Genomic DNA, 9,492 nt, shown 5'->3' with positions numbered 1-9,492 from the left:
GAATGGACGTGGGAGGACATTTTGAATGGGAAAGGATCCTGGACGTGGGAGGAGATCCTGGCTGGGAGGGATCGCCTCCCATGGGAGCAGACGGAGGCAGCAATTTTACAAGGGGTCACGGCTAGCACGGAAGCCCGAGAGGCAGCTCCCCCCCCAATTTTTTTGGGGGGCAGCACACGGGGAGATTGGCGGAGACAGGGTTTAGACCTGAGCCAACTCCCCGTGCTTACCGTGGGGAGCGTGTGACTGGTCGGGCACCGTGTTATGCGGTGATGCGCACCATGTCTCCAGTGCGCAGTCCGGTGCGCTATATTCCAGCTCCTCGCATTGGCCGGGCTAGAGTAACCATCCAGCCAGGACGGGTTGTGCCAGCTCTATGCTTGAGACCTCCAGTGCGCCTCCATGGCCCAGTGTATCCGGTGCCTGCTCCACGCACCAGGCTTCCAGTGCATCTCCCCAGTCCGGTGAGACCTGTTCCGGTTCCACGTACCAGGCCTCCAGTATGTCTCCCCAGCCTGGTAAGCCCTGTGGCAGCTCCACGCACCAGGCTTCCAGTACGTCTCCTCAGTCCGGTGAGATCTGTCCCGGCTCCACGTAAGAAGCCTCAGTGATGATCCATGGCCCGGAGCCTCCAGTGATGATCCATGGCCCGGAGCCTCCAGTGATGATCCATGGTCCGAAGCCTCCAGTGATGATCCATGGCACGAAGCCTGTAGTGATGATCCATGGCACGAAGCCTCCAGTGAAAATCCATGGCATGAAGCCTCCAATGATAATCCATGGCCCGGAGCCTCCAGTGATGATCCATGGCACGAAGCCTCCAAAAAATCATATTTGGAAGCTTTCGAAATAACATGCCTGGTACAATATTCAAATCATAAAAGGAAAAAGGAATACTGCCACCTGCTGGACAACGTCAAAATGTTTTTTTCTTGTTTTTGTCTTGATCCATGGCCTGAAGCTTTCAGTGATGATCCATGGCCCGGAGCCTCCAGTGATGATCCATGGCACTAAGCCTCCAGTGATGATCCATGTCAAGAAGCCTCTAGTGATGATCCATGGCCCGGAGCCTTTAAGCATGATCCATGGCACTAAGCCTCCAGTGATGATCCATGTCAAGAAGCCTCCAGTGATGATCCATGGCACTAAGCCTACAGTGATGATCCATGTCAAGAAGCCTCCAGTGATGATCCGTGGCACGAATCCTCCAGTGATAATCCATGGCCGGGAGCCTCCAGTGATAATCCATGGCCCGGAGCCTCCAGTGACGATCCATGGCACGGAGCCTGTAGTGACGATCCATGGCAAGGAGGCTACGGTGCAGGCCTCCGGAGCTTCCAGCGACGGTCCCCAGTCCGGAGACTGCAGCGACGGTCCCCAGTCTGGAGCCTCCAGCGACGGTTCCAAGTCCGGAGCCTCCGGCGATGATCGGTGGTCTGGTTTCTCCGGCGATGATCTGCGGCCCGGTTCCTCCAGTGAAGGTCCAAGGACCTAGTTTCTTTATTTCTATGTTGGTGTGGTTCCCAATCCGAGGCAGCTGTCTATCGTTGTCTCTGATTGGGGATCATATATAAATTGTCCTTTTTCATTTGGGTTTTGTGGGTAGTTATTTTCTGTTTAGTGTCTACACTTGACAGGACTGTTTCGGTTTTCACTCTTTGTTATTTTGTTCGAGTGTTTTGAGTAATACATTTATCATGAACACTTACCACGCTGTGGTCCATGCCTTCTGACGAGAGACGTGACAGAACTACCCACCACAAAAATACCAAGCAGCGAGGTCAGGAGGAATGGACGTGGGAGGACATTTTGAATGGGAAAGGATCCTGGACGTGGGAGGAGATCCTGGCTGGGAGGGATCGCCTCCCATGGGAGCAGACGGAGGCAGCAATTTTACAAGGGGTCACGGCTAGCACGGAAGCCCGAGAGGCAGCTCCCCCCCCAATTTTTTGGGGGGGCAGCACACGGGGAGATTGGCGGAGACAGGGTTTAGACCTGAGCCAACTCCCCGTGCTTACCGTGGGGAGCGTGTGACTGGTCGGGCACCGTGTTATGCGGTGATGCGCACCATGTCTCCAGTGCGCAGTCCGGTGCGCTATATTCCAGCTCCTCGCATTGGCCGGGCTAGAGTAACCATCCAGCCAGGACGGGTTGTGCCAGCTCTATGCTTGAGACCTCCAGTGCGCCTCCATGGCCCAGTGTATCCGGTGCCTGCTCCACGCACCAGGCTTCCAGTGCATCTCCCCAGTCCGGTGAGACCTGTTCCGGTTCCACGTACCAGGCCTCCAGTATGTCTCCCCAGCCTGGTAAGCCCTGTGGCAGCTCCACGCACCAGGCTTCCAGTACGTCTCCTCAGTCCGGTGAGATCTGTCCCGGCTCCACGTAAGAAGCCTCAGTGATGATCCATGGCCCGGAGCCTCCAGTGATGATCCATGGCCCGGAGCCTCCAGTGATGATCCATGGTCCGAAGCCTCCAGTGATGATCCATGGCACGAAGCCTGTAGTGATGATCCATGGCACGAAGCCTCCAGTGAAAATCCATGGCATGAAGCCTCCAATGATAATCCATGGCCCGGAGCCTCCAGTGATGATCCATGGCACGAAGCCTCCAAAAAATCATATTTGGAAGCTTTCGAAATAACATGCCTGGTACAATATTCAAATCATAAAAGGAAAAAGGAATACTGCCACCTGCTGGACAACGTCAAAATGTTTTTTTCTTGTTTTTGTCTTGATCCATGGCCTGAAGCTTTCAGTGATGATCCATGGCCCGGAGCCTCCAGTGATGATCCATGGCACTAAGCCTCCAGTGATGATCCATGTCAAGAAGCCTCTAGTGATGATCCATGGCCCGGAGCCTTTAAGCATGATCCATGGCACTAAGCCTCCAGTGATGATCCATGTCAAGAAGCCTCCAGTGATGATCCATGGCACTAAGCCTACAGTGATGATCCATGTCAAGAAGCCTCCAGTGATGATCCGTGGCACGAATCCTCCAGTGATAATCCATGGCCGGGAGCCTCCAGTGATAATCCATGGCCCGGAGCCTCCAGTGACGATCCATGGCACGGAGCCTGTAGTGACGATCCATGGCAAGGAGGCTACGGTGCAGGCCTCCGGAGCTTCCAGCGACGGTCCCCAGTCCGGAGACTGCAGCGACGGTCCCCAGTCTGGAGCCTCCAGCGACGGTTCCAAGTCCGGAGCCTCCGGCGATGATCGGTGGTCTGGTTTCTCCGGCGATGATCTGCGGCCCGGTTCCTCCAGTGAAGGTCCAAGGACCTAGTTTCTTTATTTCTATGTTGGTGTGGTTCCCAATCCGAGGCAGCTGTCTATCGTTGTCTCTGATTGGGGATCATATATAAATTGTCCTTTTTCATTTGGGTTTTGTGGGTAGTTATTTTCTGTTTAGTGTCTACACTTGACAGGACTGTTTCGGTTTTCACTCTTTGTTATTTTGTTCGAGTGTTTTGAGTAATACATTTATCATGAACACTTACCACGCTGTGGTCCATGCCTTCTGACGAGAGACGTGACAATACCATTTTTTTCACGGATCAACTGCAGTACTGCAGACCACAGGTTGGAAACAATTGCAGTAAAGCAAATATTTTAATTGTAAAAATGTGCCTGTATAGTTTTCTAAAAAGTTTTCTTGAACGTACGTATCAAGGTATTGAATAAAGGTGGTTCATTTTGAGCACATCACTTTACATTTCAAATCACTCATTCTTCACTGAAAGTTTGACCTACAGTACAGGACACAATACAGTGCACAGCACAGTACTACAGGTATCCCCATTAACAAGTTTCAAACATTTTTTTACGTGGTTTCTCTGCTGTGTGAATGAGCATGTGAATCCGAGAAGTCTTTGCGATGTTGAACGCTTCACCACACTCCTTACAAGAGAATGACCTCTCTCCTGTGCCTTTTAACATATTAACCTTCAAGGAGCCACTGTGTCAATGCTCGACCGCACTCTTTGCAAGAAAAGGATGTCTCCCCTGTGTGAGTGTGGCGGGGTACAGTCAAATCTCCGACCTGTTTACATTTTTTTTTACCACACTCCGCAGAAGTGTTCACCTTAACATCAACTTGTTTATGACTGGCCAGCTAAGTGAGGTTAAGATTTTTTTGGGGTTTGGGCTTGTGTGTGTGTGTGTGTGTACCGGTGCCTCTGAAGACCCTGCAGAAAACCAAAGTTCTTTCCACACTCTTCACAAGAACGGGGTTTGATACCAGCACGGTTTGACTGACGCTCTTGCAATATGGACAGTCATGTGCCTTTTTAAGAAAGAGGTCTGCACAACGCATCACCGGGGGAAAACTACCTGCCCTCCAGGACAACAACACCACCCGATGTCACAGCAAGGCCAAAAAGATCATCAAGGACAATAACCACCCGAGCCACTGCCTGTTCACACCGCTGTCATCCAGAAGGCGAGGACAGTACAGGTGCATCAAAGCGGGACCGAGAGATTGAGAAACAGCTTCTATCTCAAGGCCATCAGACTGTTAAACAGCCATCACTAACTCAGAGAGGCTGCTGCCTACATTAAAACCCAATCAGTGGACACTTTAATAAATGGATCACTCGTCACTTTAAACAATGCCATTTTAAATAATGCCACTTTAATAATGTTTACATATCTTACATTACTCATATCACATGTATATACTGCATTTTATACCATCTACTGCACATTGCGGCTGTGGTGTTTTTTCATCAAGTTCTCTTGATAGATGGAGGGAGGTGCAGTCTAATTTTCTGTCTGGTGAAAAAAGACAAAACTATTTGTGAATAGAAGAAAATAGAATAGAATAAGGCGTGGCTAATGCAAACAAGCCACCCAATGCAAACAAGTCACATATACAGTATATCACAAAAGTGAGTACATCGCTCTCACACTCCCTCATACTGACTGGTCACTGGAAGTTCAATATGGCACCTCATGGTAAAGAACTCTCTGAGGATCTGAAAAAAATTATTGTTGCTCTACATAAAGATGGTCTGGGCTGTAAGAAGATTGCCAAGACCCTGAAACTGAGCTGCAGCACGGTGGCCAAGACCATACAGCGGTTTAACTGGACAGGTTCCACTCAGAACAGGCCTCGCCATGGTCGACCAAAGAAGTTGAGTGCACGTGCTCAGCATCATATCCAGAGGTTGTCTTTGGGAAATAGACGTATGAGTGCTGACAGCATTGCTGCAGAGGTTGAAGGGGTGGGGGATCAGCCTGTCAATGCTCAGACCATACGCCGTACACTGCATCAAATTGGTCTGCATGGCTGTCGTCCCAGAAGGAAGCCTCTTATAAAGATGATGCACAAGAAAGCCCGCAAACAGTTTGCTGAAGACAAGCAGACTAAGGACATACAGTGCCTTGCGAAAGTATTCGGCCCCCTTGAACTTTGCGACCTTTTGCCACATTTCAGGCTTCAAACATAAAGATATAAAACTGTATTTTTTTGTGAAGAATCAACAACAAGTGGGACACAATCATGAAGTGGAACGACATTTATTGGATATTTCAAACTTTTTTAACAAATCAAAAACTGAAAAATTGGGCGTGCAAAATTATTCAGCCCCTTTACTTTCAGTGCAGCAAACTCTCTCCAGAAGTTCAGTGAGGATCTCTGAATGATCCAATGTTGACCTAAATGACTAATGATGATAAATACAATCCACCTGTGTGTAATCAAGTCTCCGTATAAATGCACCTGCATGTGATAGTCTCAGAGGTCCGTTAAAAGCGCAGAGAGCATCATGAAGAACAAGGAACACACCAGGCAGGTCCGAGATACTGTTGTGAAGAAGTTTAAAGCCGGATTTGGATACAAAAAGATTTCCCAAGCTTTAAACATCCCAAGGAGCACTGTGCAAGCGATAATATTGAAATGGAAGGAGTATCAGACCACTGCAAATCTACCAAGACCTGGCCGTCCCTCTAAACTTTCAGCTCATACAAGGAGAAGACTGATCAGAGATGCAGCCAAGAGGCCCATAATCACTCTGGATGAACTGCAGAGATCTACAGCTGAGGTGGGAGACTCTGTCCATAGGACAACAATCAGTCGTATATTGCACAAATCTGGCCTTTATGGAAAAGTGGCAAGAAGAAAGCCATTTCTTAAAGATATCCATAAAAAGTGTCGTTTAAAGTTTGCCACAAGCCACCTGGGAGACACACCAAACATGTGGAAGAAGGTGCTCTGGTCAGATGAAACCAAAATGTAACTTTTTGGCAACAATGCAAAACGTTATGTTTGGCGTAAAAGCAACACAGCTGAACACACCATCCCCACTGTCAAACATGGTGGTGGCAGCATCATGATTTGGGTCTGCTTTTCTTCAGCAGGGACAGGGAAGATGGTTAAAATTGATGGGAAGATGAATGGAGCCAAATACAGGACCATTCTGGAAGAAAACCTGATGGAGTCTGCAAAAGACCTGAGACTGGGATGGAGATTTGTCTTCCAACAAGACAATGATCCAAAACATAAAGCAACATCTACAATGGAATGGTTCAAAAATAAACATATCCAGGTGTTAGAATGGCCAAGTCAAAGTCCAGACCTGAATCCAATCGAGAATCTGTGGAAAGAACTGAAAACTGCTGTTCACAAATGCTCTCCATCCAACCTCACTGAGCTCGAGCTGTTTTGCAAGGAGGAATGGGAAAAAATGTCAGTCTCTCGATGTGCAAAACTGATAGAGACATACCCCAAGCGACTTACAGCTGTAATCGCAGCAAAAGGTGGCGCTACAAAGTATTAACTTAAGGGGGCTGAATAATTTTGCACGCCCAATTTTTCAGTTTTTGATTTGTTAAAAAAGTTTGAAATATCCAATAAATGTCGTTCCACTTCATGATTGTGTCCCAGTTGTTGTTGATTCTTCACAAAAAATACAGTTTTATATCTTTATGTTTGAAGCCTGAAATGTGGCAAAAGGTCGCAAAGTTCAAGGGGGCCGAATACTTTCGCAAGGCACTGTAGATTGCTGGAACCATGTCCTGTAGTCTGATGATACCAAGATAAACTTATTTGGTTCAGATGGTGTCAAGCATGTGTGGCGGCAACCAGGTGAGGAGTACAAAGACAAGTGTGTCTTGCCTACAGTCAAGCATGGTGGTGGGAGTGTCATGGTCTGGGGCTGCTTGAGTGCTGCCGGCACTGGGTGAGCTACAGTTCATTGAGGGAACCATGAATGCCAACATGTACTGTGACATACTGAAGCAGAGCATGATCCCCTCCCTTTGGAGACTGGGCCGCAGGTAACGACCCCAAACACACCTCCAAGGCGACCACTGCCTTGCTAAAGAAGCTGAGGGTAAAGGTGATGGACTGGCCAAGCATGTCTCCAGACCTAAACCCTATTGAGCATCTGCGGGGCATCCTCAAATGGAAGGTGGAGGAGTGCAAGGTCTCTAACATCCACCAGCTCCGTGATGTCGTCATGGAGTGGAAGAGGACTCCAGTAGCAACCTGGTGAACTCCATGCCCAAGAGGGTTAAGGCAGTGCTGGAAAATGGTGGCCACACAAAATATTGACACTTTGGGCCCAATTTGGACATTTTCACTTTAGACATTAATGGCTGTGTGTTGAGTTATTTTGAGGGGACAGCAAATGTACACTGTTATACAAGCTGTACACTCACTACTTTACATGTAGCAAAGTGTAATTTCTTCAGTGTTGTGACATGAAAAGATATACTCAAATATTTACAAAAATGTGAGGGGTGTTCTCACTTTTGTGATATACTGTATATATATATACATACATACACACACACACACACACACACTGGGCTCCAAAATTCCTGGCACCCCTGACTGGCAATGCACAAACAATACTTCAAAAATATAAACAATCTAATTATGGAGATAAACTCAATACCAACATGTGAAAAATACTGTATTTAATTAATGTTTCAATGGAAACCAACAAAATGTAATTAATATTTTAATGGAAACCAACAAAATCATTTAATGATTTAATTCAAATCAATGTCCTGCAAATCAAGGTTTCACAATTAATGGCACTCTTAAAGATTATCGTAAATAACATCTACCAAAATTAAACCAGGAATTAAATTCCACTTATTTAAGTTTATCTAAAACTTAAGGAACTATATTGAGCCATTACATCACTTCCTGTTTCACTAGGGTATAAAAATGAGGTAACACACATGCAATATCCCTCTGTCATCCAACACCATGAAGAAAAGAAAAGAACTGGCAGTTCAAAAGGGACAGATGGTCGTAGACCTTCATAAATCTGGAAATGGCTACAAGATCCACAAACGATTGAATATACTGTCAGCACTGTCAGGGCAATTATTAAAAAATTCTAAAGATATGGAACAGTTGAAAATCTCACGGGTAGAGGACACAAATGCATTTTGCCCCCCAGGATAGGGAGGAGGATCGTGAGAGAAGCAACAAAATCCCCAAGAATCACAGTAAAGAATTGCAGGCCTTGGTGGCGTCTTGAGGTCACCAGGTTTCAAAAAGCACCATCAGACGCCACCTCCACAGGCTCTTTGGAAGGGTTACCAGAAGAAAGCCCTGAATGACCCCAAGACACAGATGCAAGCGCTTGGAGTTTGTCAAACGTCCTTTAAATTATGATTGGAAGAAGGTGCTCTGGTCGGATGAGACCAAAATCAAACATTTTGGTAACATACAGCATCGGCAAGTTTGGCGTTGAAACAGAGATGCATACAAGGAGAGGCACCTCATACTCATGGTGAAATATGGAGGGGGGTCAGTGATGTTTTGGGGCTGTTTTAATTCCAGAGGTCATGGGGCACTAGTTAAGATTGATGGCATAATGAACTCTACCAAGTACCAGGAAATTTTGGCTGACAATCTGGTTGCCTCTGCACATACTTGGCCGTATGTGGACTTTCCAACAAGACAATGACTCTGTGACAACAAAATCAATGTTCTGCCATGGCCATCTCAGTCGCCGGACCTCAATCCAATTGAGTTGAAGAGGGCAGTTGATAAGCGCAAACCCAAGAATGTGAAGGGTCTTGAAAGGATCTGCATAGAGGAATGGTCCAAAATCCCTCCAAATGTGTTCCTTAACCTTGTCAAACATTACAGGAAAAGACCGTGCTGTTATCCTTGCCCGAGGTGGTTGCACTAAGTACTAAATAAGGAGTGGCGATAATTATGAAACCTTGATTTTGGTTAAATTGATTTTGTATTAAATAATTGTATGATTTTGGTAAATTCCATTGAAACATGAATAAAGTACAGTATTTCTCACATGTTGGCATTTTGAGTTTATCTCTATAATTAGATTGTTTATATTTTTTAAAGTATTGTTTGTGCATTGCCAGTCAGGGGTCCCAGGAGTTTTGGAGTCCACTGTATATGTGTGTGTGAGTTATTTACAGTGTGAAAAGTACTTAAGTAGATTAAAACATGAGCTGGCGCACACACAGAAAAATAGTTTGTGTGGGGAAATAAACGATAAACTA

This window comes from Oncorhynchus mykiss, chromosome 1 (assembly GCF_013265735.2).
Source record: "Oncorhynchus mykiss isolate Arlee chromosome 1, USDA_OmykA_1.1, whole genome shotgun sequence".
Taxonomy (NCBI): domain Eukaryota; kingdom Metazoa; phylum Chordata; class Actinopteri; order Salmoniformes; family Salmonidae; genus Oncorhynchus; species Oncorhynchus mykiss.
Note: the sequence above shows the minus strand (reverse complement) of the source record.